We start from the raw sequence: 15088 nt of genomic DNA, 5'->3' as shown, positions 1-15088 counted from the left end.
GTGGTGTAAATTTATTTTTTAAATGCATATTTTTAATTTTTTTCGAGATGGAATATGTCTATCTATATAAGGGGGACCACCTCCCTATTTCACCATTTTCATCTCAGCATTGCAGAGAGACCTCACCATTTTCATCCCAGCATTGCAGAGAGACCTAGCATACCCAATCACGCAAAGAGAAGACATGGCTGCTACTAGTGCTTTAGATGCATTCCTTAGTGAGGTTGGGCATGCAAATCGCCCTGAGCTTCAAGCATTTTTCACAACCCAACCCGATTTGGAAACCACCTTGACCCTCCACTCTCAATCTCTTGAGCACATTACTTCATACATTTCCACGTGCATGGGGAGATTCATTGTTGAGTTACCAAACCTGCCAGGGAAATGGGTCCTTGAAGGCCTTCTCCACCACATCTACCAAGGGGACAGGCCATTTCATCAGTGGCTTGAACGCTTTGCCACCATAGCACAACCCGTCGGACAATATGTGCGGCTTGAAGCTGATGATGTGTTAGCAATGCGTAAGGGAAGGATCAGAAACACTTTTTTCTCTGTTCAGGACATAATGATCTTCCTCCTTCACGAGTGCCCAGCAGGCCCTGACGTAGTGCTACCACACTTGCAGATCGGCGGGGTACTAGTTGATGTGAAGGATCCCAAGCCCGCGGCCACTGACGCTTGCCTTAACCTACCCTGTAGGGATTCAAGGCCTCTTGGAGGTCTCTCCATCTGTCGGTTCATCCTCGGGACCGCCAGAAGGAACCACCACTCAGGATGCCATCCCTGAGGTAGAGATTACCCGCTTGTCCTCCATTGTGGTGGGTGGGGAGGAGTTTTTGTTTATGCACGATCTGGAGAAATCCTTTGAGCTTCGTATGGATGAGTGTTTTGCCATCCTCGATGCCCATGGCAAGTTTGAGGTTGATACTACCACCTCCCATGACGATGATCTCCTACTGCCCATGGGTAATACTTTGGCGGACATAGTGGCGATCCCACAAGCAGAGGTGGCAGCGGAGGAGCAGGCCAAGGTCTCTGAGGAGGAGTTTGTGGCCGTGCAAGCCATGTGTTTGGCTAAATGCGCAAGAGTGGATTCACCACCACCTGCTCAAACACCTGTTCTGCTTGATCCAAAGGGGAAGTCAAGTGTGGATCTTTACTTGCACCCGGATGCTGATGAGGAGGATCGTAGACAAGAGGTATAGATGGTCACTTACATTTGATTGTTACAAATGATTTTGTTAATGTTATATCATAATTCTATGCCATATCAAATAAAACCAATGTTTTGCAGGATCTTTCGGAGGTTGACGCCTGGGCGCAACGGTCAGGGGGGAGGAGGATGCCGTTCGGACCTCAAGAGGCACTTGCTCACTACCTCTGCACACTTCCGACTGGTGTCGTGGTGTTTGTCCATGCCGACTACTCTTCCAATGGTCGCTACAACATTTTTGCTCTCCGTTCACTCTCCAAGGCATTGTGTTTAACAACACTTGCCCAAACGGCCAATCTTGTAGGGCTTGTAAAGAAAGATTTTTCAATATCCACTTTCGGTGTTAACTTTCACGGGAGCCTTATTGCCCATGTTTGGCATGAACCAAGCTGTAGGGGTTAATGACACCCAAGAAATCAAGCTGTAGGGGTTAATGACACCCAAGAAATCACAACCACTTTACTTAACAGGGAGCCACCCCAAAAGGCCAAGCGCCAGAAAATTGTAATTCGAAAGATCCTAAAGCAAAAGCCGGATATCACGTAAAGCATTGATTTCTTTAATGAAACTACTTTCTGGTGTCTACGACTCTCTTACTTGCAAGGTTTTGAATTTCTTATATGTTGGGCTTCCATTGTGTATGAGAAGCACCATGATTTCTGATATGACTACTAAAGGGTTTGGCAGGCATTAAAATTAATAAAATGCATACTTTGTTATATCTAGGCTTCCAAAGTTATGGGATGTGCCTAATGAAGGCCTTGGAAGTCCCTAAAATGGGCCGCCACAAGGGCGCGCATTGGTGACTTCCATCAACAAATGAAATGGGCAAATGCGCGCCCTTGTGGCAGATGATTTTGGACCCATATAGGAGAATATTCAGGTGCAAAACAGAGAGACAAGACATTAATACCCAGTTGCAAAACAAAAAGACAAGCATACCCAGGTAACCTTAAGCCCATCTTGCCCCAGATACTTAAAGTTGTATTAACAAACCCCAAGAGAAAACTATGTGGCAATATCAAGCCCATTTTGGAGTCTAGGACTGACTTCACAGATGCAACAACCATCCTTCAAAATTTCTATGCTACATGGACTAAGGGGGATGATTGCCAGAAGCATCTATGCTAATTGAAGCATTGAATCAAACAAAACATACTTATTGCTTGTGAAAATTATATGGAAACCATTGGAAAGTTTTTGGAATGCACTAGAAAATGTTGCCACAAGGGCGCGCATTGTGTCCATCCATATGCCTCTGGAAGGCCAAAATGCGCGCCCTTGTATGCCCCCAAGCCATTTTAAACACTTTGTAGATGCTTTTGCCATGCAATAGTGAGTCACATAGCATGGATGCATCAGGAAGTGCATGCCCCACTTAGCCAAGGTGCTAAACATAGGCAAGTTTTCACAATAACAAGCTAATGGCTACATACATACAATAGAAGGTAGACAAAACTTGGACCAGTGCTACATCGCATGGTACATAATTAAAACAATACAATGCGCAGTGGGGTATACAATAAAAGACACTTATATTCAAATTCTTTCCAATACAATGCACAGAGTGGGGTATACAACCAAAAGACGCTTGTATTCAAATTCTTCCCAATCTTGGATGTTCCGTAAATACAAAAAGGTTTGATGCCTAATTACAAGCTACTCCTCATGGTGCAAACGGCGAGCAAGCTGCATATCCTTGGGCATAATGGTTACACGCTTTGCATGGATGGCACATAGGTTAGAATCCTTGAATATGCTAGTTAAATATGGCTTTGCTGCCTCTTGGACTGTCTCTATGGCCACGGCGCCCATCCGAAACTGAGTGTTGTACAATTGTAAAACCTCCCTGCATAGCCTTGTAAAAGGGCCCTCCGAATCAAGAGCTCGGTGCTCTTTTGATAGTGTCGAATCTCCGCAAAAGCACGGCTGCACTTTTGTACCTTCTGAGGTCGACGTGGAGGTGCATTTTTGGCACGAGTTGGGGAAGCTTGCTTCCTCTTCTTGTAGACAATGCTCTTCCTCTTTTTTTTTTGCACAGGCACTTCCAACACCTCATAATTTGATTCCACCCACTCTCCATCTGATTCGTGCTCTTCACTATTGAGCGGATGTGATGGTGTAGGTCCACTCCCTTTAGGAAGTGTCTTACCCCCAATAGACATGTGAGCCTGATAAGTTTGTATTTTGATGCCAACCCATGGGGCATCTTCATCCGTTTGAGTCTCTTCGGAGCCTTATGACGGTTGCTTTTGGCTGTTTGCTTCTTTGCCTTGGTCACTCTCATCCTCTCTGTTGCCATCAGAATCGTTGGAGTCTGATGAATAGACAACAAGGCAATGCTTCCTTCTCTCTTTTGCTGCTGTAGAGGATTGGCCATGCTGATTTGAAGCTCCAGCTTCTTCTGTGTGGACTTAACCTTGAGCTTGTGAAGTTCCAGCTTCTGTTGCTGTACCTTTGAGTCGTTGCCCAACCGGCCCCGCTGGATATGCAATCCTTTCCGTTTGTTTTGTTCTTGCCATGGTAGCACCTAGTAGGGAAAATGACAAAATGAGTGCCTTCAACATTTAAATAGGTTTTTTTGAGATTTGGGCCCTTTCACACTATGCGGCCAATTGAGTGACACTCAAATAAACCAATTGAATTTAACAACTAAACCAAGATCATGCGGACGGCTGACGCGATGCCCAAACTCTGCCTTTTCGATACTTAGTTGCATGCCAAGCTTCATGACCCAGGGACGCTCACGAGCGTTTCCACTTCTCGGATGCTGCAGTACGGGAGGCGTTGCGTAACTGCTTTGCTAACATCGACTTTCTTTTGCTTTCTCAATAGTGCGAGTTCTCGCAAAGGTGTGCCTAAAAAACTTGTTAAACATCTCTTGGAGGTAGTTGGAGTGTGAACTACCACCACCATGCCGAGTATTCTTGAAGTACACTCCTTTTGCTCGATAGTGGGACTTCTCCATGCCTTGTGTACTCCATATATCAAGCGAACCATAGCGGTCCATGAAGTATGCACCATGCAGTGTGTAATCTTGCTTTCAGACCATCCGTTCTTAGCGGCCTTTGTGAATTCATAAAGCATCTTCTTGAACTCCTCTCGTTGCTCAACAGTGGTGCTTGAAAGAATCATCAATTGCACAACCTTTTGAAAGGATGACCATACTAGCTTGCGTTGGTTAGAAACCTCCACATTGGGATCTTTGTCTGTCGTGCATGAACACAAATCTTTCCACAACTCCCACCGCTTCTCACTTGCTAGATCGACACTTGCCTTGGATACCTGCATTGGAGACTTTGACATCTTCTTGAAAAATCTATGTGCCTTGGCTCCATTCATGGAAACCTTATGTGCCACCTCATATGTCTTCTCCCTACAAGTCTCTGCTACAATGTTCACCCTTGATCGGTGACATCCAATCTCATTAAGGAGCGTCTCCACCCCCTGCAAGGAGTCCTTTGATCGTTGAAGGGGCTTCATTGTAAAATCATAATCAATGTGATGCTTTAGGATCCTATCACATATTTGCATAAACGCATGCAATGTACAAAAGTGAACATTGTTGAGGGAGAAGGGAATTATGGGGTTCCACCCAGGATCTTTGCTATCCCTATTGGACACCTGTAGCATATCACATGAAAGAACCTAAGTTTTCCACTCCCTATTTATATGATCATCATTATCTTCATCCTGACCTTCCACTTGAGTTGCTCGACTTGTCTTGTGCCCTTTCACACAAAATGGATAGGGAAGTAAAGAATTTGCACCTTTTTTGCATCCAAGCATGCACTTTATGGTCTTTAGATCACCACCTAAATGCCATTCAACATCAAACTCCCCACGTCCTGGAACCATGAGCTTCTCACCGTTTATTTGAGCTTTAATGACCTCTGTGACCCATGGGATTCTACTGAAAATCCATGCAAGGACTTCATGTGTCTCTTTCGGAACTTCAATTGCACCAAGCCACCATATATCCTTCTCTGATTGCACACTAAAAGAGGGCTTTGTCGCTTCACTCGAACTGCAAGATTGCTTGGCATAAGCTAGGGCTTCATTCATAAGCGTGATGCTCATTCTCTCCAACTTTCTCCCTTTAACAATTACACACTCATCCAACTTCAACACGAACACAAGCTTGCCTTCAAGAACTGCCAACAATATAAAGCCTCAAAATGCATGTTATGACACACATAGAGCATGTAGGCAACCCTAAACTAACCTGCATCACTCAAATTGTAGAAAACAGCCATGGACTGCTGCAATCGTATCAAGTCCACAAAGATATTGTTGAATTTGGTGTAAACAAACCCTTCAGTCCGCAACACACTGTTAGAAACAACAACGCTTCCCTTCCCGTGGCCCTTTCTTCCTTGTGATTTTCTACGGAGCGCGGCTGAAGAGGCATCGTGTTTTCAATATACAAGTAGTCCCCTAATCGGTGAACAACATCTTCATTTGACACCTTCTTGGCAATCACCACTCTGTGAGGAAGTGGGAATAGGTTTTCCGTGACTCCTCAACTTCTTAATGCATCTTTTAACACTTGATGTATTGCTTGATAGCCCTTCGTACTAATCCCAACAGCATCACAAATATCCTGAACATCTAGATCAGTGACAATATTAGAAAAATCACTAAGAACTCTCTTAGTGATTGCGTCTTTCAAGTGTTTTGCCTCTGGAGCATCAAGCATCCCAATAAAATCCTCTTTGTTGAAACAAGAACGAAGTAAAGAAGCCCTAGCTGACGTATTCTCGCCGCCGAACGTTTCTTGGACGAAGTTCCTATTACCCAAAACAACAATGATGAGTGGTATTAGACTTAAACAACATGAGGGATAGAACATCTTACCTCATAGCTGTCACCCTTCGTTTTCTTGCACCTCCACGTCGTGCAAGAGTCTGAATTTCGGTCAAATCTCGTTTCCTCACCCTACCTTCCATGGTAGTACTCTTCATGTGTGAAAAAGTATCCTCAAGCTTTTTAATTACATTTTCCCTGGTTGTGATGGTGCTCTTTGTCTCCTCAAGCGCACTAGTAGCTGTTTGCATCTGATCTTGAAGATGGTGGAAACTCCCATTCAGCAACTGCCAACGACGCAAGTAGATCTCGGACCGCGCAATCTCGTGTTTGTTGAGTCTCTTGCAGTAGCCCAACAAACATTTCTCTCCATTTACAATGTATTGCAATAGTGATGGAATGTTTGTAAAAGACAGATGAACATTGAGAGAAGGATCCTTTGGATACAAGCATCCGTCTGTCCAGAGATCCACATTCTTCTCCCCTTGAGCGCGGCGTTCGTTGGCTGAAGGTAATGTACCCAAGCATGTTTTCTTTGTCAGAACATACTCTTGAGGCAGGCGTAGGAAAAGCCCTGGAGACCTACCGCGTGAACCTCTTGCTCGGACATTGGTCACGTCGTCAAGAGGCATTGTAGGATGGAGAGATGGAGCTTGAAGGATGGAGAGATAGAGCTTGTAGGATGGAGAGATGGAGCTTGAAGGATGGAGAGATGGGTGTGTAGGTGCAGCAGCAGGTGCAGGTGCAAGGGGGATGGGTGTAGGAGAGGAGCTTAGATTAGGAGGGAAAGTTTTCAATTTTGGGGGTAATTTCCTAAAAGTTTTGGAGGGAGTCAAAAAATGTTGAATTAGGAGTAATTTAACTTAAAAATATTTTTTTTAATATGTATATATGTTGGGGGTACTTTTTAGGGGGGAATAAAGTTTTTGAAAAAAGTCATTTTTTTGACCTCTTTGACCCACGGATTTGCTTAGGTGGCATGGGAGAGTTAAGAGGCCACTTACAAGTTGGCCAAAAAGGTAGAGAGAGAAGACCCCCTACCCCCCTACTTTTCAAATGGTTTACCCCCCCGTTCCCTACTTTTTAAATGGTTACCCCCCCCCCCCCCCCCCCCCCCTTCACCCTACCTTTTTAGGGGTCAAAGGTGGAGGGGACCCTACCAAAATAGACCGATTCAAAGCCTTTGTCCCCCTTAATCTTGGCAGGCTTCCTTGAAATTAGGGATTCTTACAAGGCCCATGGAGAGTCCATTTTTTTCCTAATGAACACTAAGGTTTTCCCAAGTGGCACCTTCTTCAGGTCGGTCTTTCCACTTGATTAAGGCTTGTTTTCGTACATGATGGCGTGTACGCAACTCGTGATAATCCATAACACGTTTAGGTTCATGCGGTAACGTAGGAGGTTCAATGTAGTCTACCAAAACTTGTTGATCGACGACATTGTCGTCCCCATGTAATCGCTTGCGTAAACGGCTTACATGAAACACCAGATGAATGCGAGAGTGTGATGGTAGTAGTAGTTTGTAGGCACGATCACCAACTCGCTTGAGTATTTTGAAAGGCTCATAATATCGGGGAGATAATTTAGGTGTCGGTCCAGTTTTCAGACTTTCTCAATGTTCTGGCACACATAAAAATACTTCCTCCCCTTCTTCGAAGGTAGCTTGCCGACGTTTCTCATCAGCGTATTTCTTATACCGATCCTGTGCTTGTCGGACATTCTGACGAGCAAGTTTCAGCATATCCATGTGGTCTTGGAGGAAATCCTTAACCTGTTGAGTTTTCGGTTGCCAACCCCACCGTAACTGGTGACCTAGGTTGAAACCTGTACATGAGCATGAAAGGACTAAAGCTTGTTGTGACATGCTTAGAATTGTTGTAGGCAAACTCGAGAATAGGTAAGTATTCTTCCCAGTCTCTCTGTTTTTTGCTGACGTATGCTCTTAGCATATCCTCTAGCACTTGGTTAACCCGTTCCATTTGACCATCTGTTTCTGGATGGTCAGCTGTACTGAGGTTGAGTTGTGTACCTAGGCGTTTAAATACAGCTCTCCAGAAATGGCTGTTAAACTTTGGGTCACAGTCACTAACAATATTACTTGGCAGCCCATACAATTTGTATAGATTGTTCACAAATAATTTTGCTAGTTCTGGTGTCTGAACCATTGATTTGGTTGGAATAAACTTACATAGTTTAGTCAACCTGTCTACGACCACCCATACTGAGTCATGATCTCGTAAAGTGGTTGGTAAACCTACTATGAAATCCATTGAGATACTTTCCCATTTTCCATTGGGAATTTCCAAGGGATGTAAGAATCCTCTTACTTTCAGACACTCTGCTTTGCTAACTTGACATTTTTGGCAATGCAAGACATATGCTTGAACAAAGCCATGGAGACCTGGCTAGTAAAACTATCGTCGTACGAGAGAGTAAGTTTTTCTAATCCCCGGGTGCCCTGCCGAATGTCTGTGTCCGTCGGTACACAAACTCTCCCCTTGTGGAGTAGGTACCCATTGTTGATGGTAAAATGCTTCCATCGCTGTAGTTCATCACTTGATAAAGGAGAACTAGGTGTGGAGGTTAACTATGCACTACCCACATTGGAGTGAGAAGGATCCCTCTTTTGAACATGGCTCCACACTTTGGAATATGTTTCATCTTGCTCATATTTGCCCTTGAGAGATTCCAGAAATTCACTACGAAGTTCCGTGAACAAGAGAGAATTGATCTCTGGCATTCGACTGAGAGCGTCTGCCACTATATTGTATCGGCCTTTGCGATACCTTAACTTGGTGTCATATTCCTGAAGGATCTCAGCCCACTTGTCCTTTCGACCCTTTAAATCTGTTTGTTGTGTAACCCATTTGATGCTTTCATGGTCAAACAAAATCTCGAACTGAGCACAATACAAATAGTGACGCCATGTCTTTAAGGCAGACACTATTGCATAGAATTCAAGTTCGTAAGCAGAATAATTCTGTTGAGCTGCATCTAGCTTCTTACTTTCAAATGCAATTGGCGGTCCGTCTTGTAACAGGACTGCTCCAATAGCACGGTCACTTGCATCCGTTTCCAAAACGAATGGTTTCAAAGGATCGACAATAGCCAGTATAGGAGCTGTAGCTAATGCGTCTTTGAGTGTTTCAAAACTCTGGAGTTGAGCGGAACCCCACTGAAAAGACTTACCTTTGCCTTTTAATTAGTTGGTCCATCATAGGTACAGCAAGGTGAGCATAGTTTTTAACGAACCTTTGGTAAAAACCTGCAAAGCCTAAAAAGATCTGTAATTCTTCCAGATTTTTAGGAGGTGGCCATTTCCGTATGGTATCCACTTTGGATTGATCCATGTATAGGCCATTAGCTGAAATGACATGCCCTAAATATTGAATTTCTTCCTTTAGAAAATCACATTTAGATTCCTTGGCATATAACTTGTTTGCACGTAACAACTCAAACACCTGCCTGAGATCTTGTAAGTGCTCTTCTTCAGAAGCACTGTAAACTAGAATGTCATCGAGGAACACAATGACAAATTTGCCCAAATATGGTTTCAAGAGACTATCCATAAAGTGTCATGAAAGTTGCGGGCGCATTGGTTAACCCGAAGGGCATCACCAAAAACTCGTAATGTCCAAACCGTGTTCAGAATGCAGTCTTAGGTATATCAGCAAGCCGGATACGGACTTGGAGATATCCTTACCGCAAGTCAATTTTTGAAAAAATTTGTTTGTGAGTTAGCTTATCAAATAACTCATCGACCCTTGGCAATGGGTATTTGTTCTTAACGGTAACCGAATTTAAGCCCCGGTAGTCTACGCACATGCGCATACTACCGTCCCTTTTCTTCACCAAAAGTATAGGTGAAGCCCATGGTGAAGAGCTGGGTCGTATAAATCCTCTGCTAAGGTAGTCATCAAGCTGATGTTCCACTTCAGCAGCCTCTGAGTAACTCATACGGTATGGTGGTTTACTAACAGGCTTACAGCCTACAGCCACGTCAATGCCATGTTGCACTAAACGTGTCGGCTATAAACCCATTGGCAAATCATTAGGAAAAAAATCTTGAAATTCCTTTAAAAATTTTTGTAACTGATTAGCAACGTTTGCTTGTGTAGAATAAGAAATTGGTGGAATAGAGGAGAGAGAAGCATGCGGCGTTGAGGAATCTTCAACAGACTCAAGATTAGAAAGAAAATGAGACAGTGAGTAACACAAGAAACCTGGTCTATTTCATTATCAGAAACGAGCTACATCATCTCAGTAGTACAAATCAGTGGTGATGATGGTATATCATTTTCTCCGAACAACAACACACGTGCGCCATGGGAATCAAACATCAAACTGTTGTGCTCATAGCTACGCTTCAGTGATGGTCCTAGGCTATGCAACCACTCCCTACCAAGAACCACATCAGCCCTTTCCATGTTCATAACTTGAAAATCCAAACAAGTAGAGTACCCTTGTACTTCCAATGGAACAGCTTTGCATTGAGTATCCCATACTTCATTGTCATGTCCATTGCTCATTGCTACTGAGGCGGTTCGGGGCGGGCAACAAGAAGAGTGGCCTCTAGACACCCTTCAAGGCTCCCGTGCTGCTCAATGGGGCTGGGGCACAACACAACACAAACCAAAACAACAAACCCACAGCCAAATCCCAACTACACAAGGGGCACCACCTAGTTTAAGAGCGAACTAGGACGCAAAAGAGGAGAATCGTTAGAGAAACCCACAAACAAGCAAGGAATTTACACTAACCCTAACACCAATGGAACACTCTTACACACTAAAACACGATAGAGAGAGAGAGAGAGAGAGAGAGAGAGAGAGAGAGATAGTGCTCGGGCTGCTTTGAAACGTATCGGCAATGATCAAGCAAACACAACTATATATTTAAGAAAGAGAGAGAAAGGGGGAGGGGGTGCTTGTTGCATTAATACCTTCTTACAAATCTGTCATGACAAATCAAAGTGAGATTAGTATTTGTTCAACATAGCTTGCGTAAATTTCACCACAACACATCACAAGAAAAGCCACCCCAATCACTGTCTTAAGGCCAGGGGAGTCATCTCCACCCTGTCGCCCTCTTACAGTATGTGGGATTTATGGCTAGATTGATGACAACACTAGAGACAAGCTATCAAGAACTTAACAAAAAACACCAAGACACTTACGCATCATTGTTGTCCATTACTTCACGTTGGAAGGGAGACAAAGTATCCAAGCTTAGTCCAAATCCACCCTCCTTGATTCAGCAAATGTTGGGCTTACACTAGTAGGAGAAATGATAGATTTCCTACTCTCAATTGAATTATCACTCTCTCTCTTACAATGGCATAGAGTTCCCTTGATAATCCCCTATTACAACACATGCACATGCATAAGACAATGAGCTTCCACTAAAGAGCACCTTCTAGAGAGGTTGAGCTTGGCTTCTCAAGCTATAGCATAGTGCTCTTGCTTATGGCTCCCCCTTTTGTGCTAGCTACACCCTCCTTTTATAGCAATTTTGAAGGCTAGGGTTACTCCTCTAACCATGGTTGGGTTAGATTTTCAGCAATTTATCTAATTTCTTTTTCTTGGAATTATCAAGAAGTTGGTGGGGAAAGAGAGAGGAGAGAAATGGAGGTGATAGGACGTTAGTATTAATTTACAAATGGAATTGGATATTTACAATGGGAGTATCCATGTAGGATACAAATAAGGAAGAAAAACTCTTAAGAGGTAAGAAAAGGTGGATTTCTTACAAGGTTGATGCTCCAAGTGTCTTGAGTAGGGCCAATTTTGACGCTTGTTGACGGTCCACTAGCTTTGACGGTACATTTTTTCTCCACTCTTGACCTTCCTTGAGAGACAAGGTAATTGAAGCTGAGTAATCAACCACCATGATGCTGTCTTTTAAGAGAAGAGGCTGAATTTTGTGGTTTTTTTGATAGATATGGGTAAATTGGAGGAGGAAAAATGAGACTAGGTGGTCAATTTTGGAATGGAATTGTGTGTGGGAGGTATGAGTTCACCATGGTTTCTCTTATTCTTCAAGGTTGAGGAGAAGGTGAGTAGGGTGCAGAGAGGAGTGGTGAGAGAGGTGGGGATGATGAGTGGAGAAGTGTGTGTGAAAGAGGAAAATGATAAAGTGGAAGGGAGAGTGTGGCTGCATAGCATGGGAAACCTGGGGTCCACTAATAAAATCATAGCTCACAGCTCATAGCTCAAAAAAATATGAAAAAATTTGAGGCAAAAGTTCAGCCCACGAGCTACAACTTTTATTTGTATCACCTTTTCAAATTCGGAGAGCAAGTAAAATTTAAAAATTTAGCAAAACCGATCGTTTTTTTCCACTGCACAAGGTCCTTGTGGGGTCCTTCTTTGGATGATTCTTTTGAATACCTCCAAGAGTGAGCCCTCCATAGTGCATGTATGCATGCCACCTACCCTTGACCTTATTTGGTAGGTCTATAATTGGAGATAATGTTGAGATTATGATATAAGTGAATAGTACAACTAAGAAAATCAAATATTGAGGGGTCTAAAAAATATGTACATTTCAAATATAAATAATATAAGTGGAAAAAATATAAAGGGGTCAAAAGAAATCTCTCTCATTTTGAGGCTATCATAAAAAGATAAATATTTTTGGTGTTCTAATTTTTTAGAAAGAAAACAAAATAGATGTAGGAAGGGAAAAATCACAATAGTGAAAAAAATATACACATAAATAAAACTAGTTTTTTTGGATTTTTTTTGGGGTGGAGTTACACCAAATATAAGAGAAGCTTACATGAAAATATTTCTATATGGAATAAAGAGTATGAAAAATGGTAAGAAAAATTGTGGTAATGGTGAGGCAATGTACAGAGCATAAATAACACACACCTAGGTAGAAATATTTAAATAAATACCAAAATAATTATGAAAAAATCTTTTATTTAGGCCCTATATACAAAGAAATATTTACATACTCATGGGCCATAATGTACTTATATTTTTTTGGCTCAACTAGCCCAATGCCTAGCTAATTGAGGGTTTTTTATTTCAATAAGGAGATATGGGAAAAAGTCCCCTAACTCACACGCACCTATATACAGTGAAAGGGTGAGGGTAACCACAATGTTTGAGTGATTTGATAGGGGGGGATAACTCACTATGGCAATCACAGAGAGCCGAAAAACGGCTATCACTACCTTGTAGCGGTGGGTACTCGGAGTTTGAGGCAGTTTGAGTTTTTTCACCAATCCATAATTGATGAAATTGTGCGTAGCACCATCATCTACCAAGATGCGCACCTTGTGCCCTTGCAGATATCCGTGCATACGTACTAACTCATGTGGTCCAAAGGTTTGTTGCCACATGGAAGCTCTGAGAAGCTTGAGGAAGTTTCCATGTGGCATGGGAATAATCGCACATGAGAAGAGGAAAAGGGAAAGTGGGGGGTATATAGGGCACATTGGGTGCCCACTAAGGTGTATAAAAGCTGAGAGGAGATCTCTCAAGGCTTGGCTATGGGGGCTCATGGGCTCATGGGGAAGGGGATGGTGTAATTTTTGGTCCACACTCAGCTTCCCAAGAGCCTGGTCACTTGGTCCCACCCAATTCCTTGGTCAAAAGGGTCACCAACAACACACTTTTTTCCAATAAAGGCCTAAAAGGATCCAATTAAAATATGCCTTAAGAGAGGGTCTTGTCGGCTAACAAGAGAGAGAAAATACTTGGGGATAAAAGATAAGAAGGCTCCCATTTTTATATTTGCAACACCTGCACAACTTCCAGAGAACTCATTTTTTAGCAAGAAAGAGTGCACCCCCGACTTCGAGCGGTCATAACTCTTTCATCCTTCATCTTTTTTTTTTCTATGGATACTCTACGTACTGACATCTCCATGAGACGAGCTTTGTCATGATGTCCCCTTTTCTCCTAATTTTGAGGTGCCCCATGCTTGAAGGGTTTTTCATAAATCTCTACAGGTGTTTACCACAGGTGTTTCCGGTCGTGCAATAGTTCTTGCTTCCGATGGTGTGTCTCATGCAAGGCTATAGAGGCATTTGTTTTCCTGCACGTTTGCACACTAACAAAATTTTAGGTCTTATACACCACCCCCTGCTCTCCTACTTGCAGATGTGGGATTGCGCTTGGCCACGTGGGGGCTCCTCGTTGACTACCTCCTTGAGCTCCAAAATTCCACCCAAAAAAAGACTTTACAAAGCCAAAAAAACTCCAAATTTTTGGCTCCTTGTGAGCTCTACTGATTCTTGCATTGTGACCTAATTTCCAAGCCGCAAATCCATGCTTGTAGATCCCATTCCAGACCGCAGCTTGTACCACACTTGAAGCATTTGGACCCCATTGGGAACACCAACCAATGCGACAAAAACACACAAAAAATCATATGGAACCCTGTGGTGACCATGGTTGTCAAAACTCAACTGGACATATCTCATCATCTAGGCACCCGTTTGACAAGCAATCAGTTCTTTTTGACTTCACACATTGCATACCACATGCTAGAAGCCCATGGATCTTCAAAAATCAAGATATGGATCATTCTCCCAACAAGCAATCAAAGTGGCATAGAAACGCCCCCCATCAAACCTTTATTTGCAAATGTCTCTCTCATCTGGCTCCAATTGCCAATCTAAAAAGGCTAGTAGGCTCTATAAATCAAGCACTACACATCTATAGATACAAACTGACTTGAAATACCTCACACCACATGCCATGTCTGGCTAGAATTTGTAATCCTCTCTAGATTTAAAGCTCAATATCTTGGGCTTTGTGGCTCTCTTTGACAAGCCGTCTAGAATTGTTTGTAGACCACTTCACGTTATTCATATCCATGCCAAAAACCATCACCTTGAACCTCCTTCATCTATGACCTTGTCACACCCTTTCTGGAGTCTATATGGTCGACACACACATCCGCTTCTACCTGTCTGGCCAAGCTCTTTGTAGCTTCTTTAGCTCTTTTCCATGTATCTTTTGGCCTGTGTATCCTTGCTAGTACCACTTTCTATGGTCAACACACTTTGCATTCAGCAGCATCACAGAAGGACAACTCAACCAACAAAGTTGT

The sequence above is a fragment of the Adiantum capillus-veneris genome, chromosome 15, assembly GCF_014529385.1.
Source record: "Adiantum capillus-veneris isolate H3 chromosome 15, ASM1452938v2, whole genome shotgun sequence".
Lineage (NCBI taxonomy): Eukaryota > Viridiplantae > Streptophyta > Polypodiopsida > Polypodiales > Pteridaceae > Adiantum > Adiantum capillus-veneris.
This window is presented reverse-complemented; position numbering follows the sequence as displayed.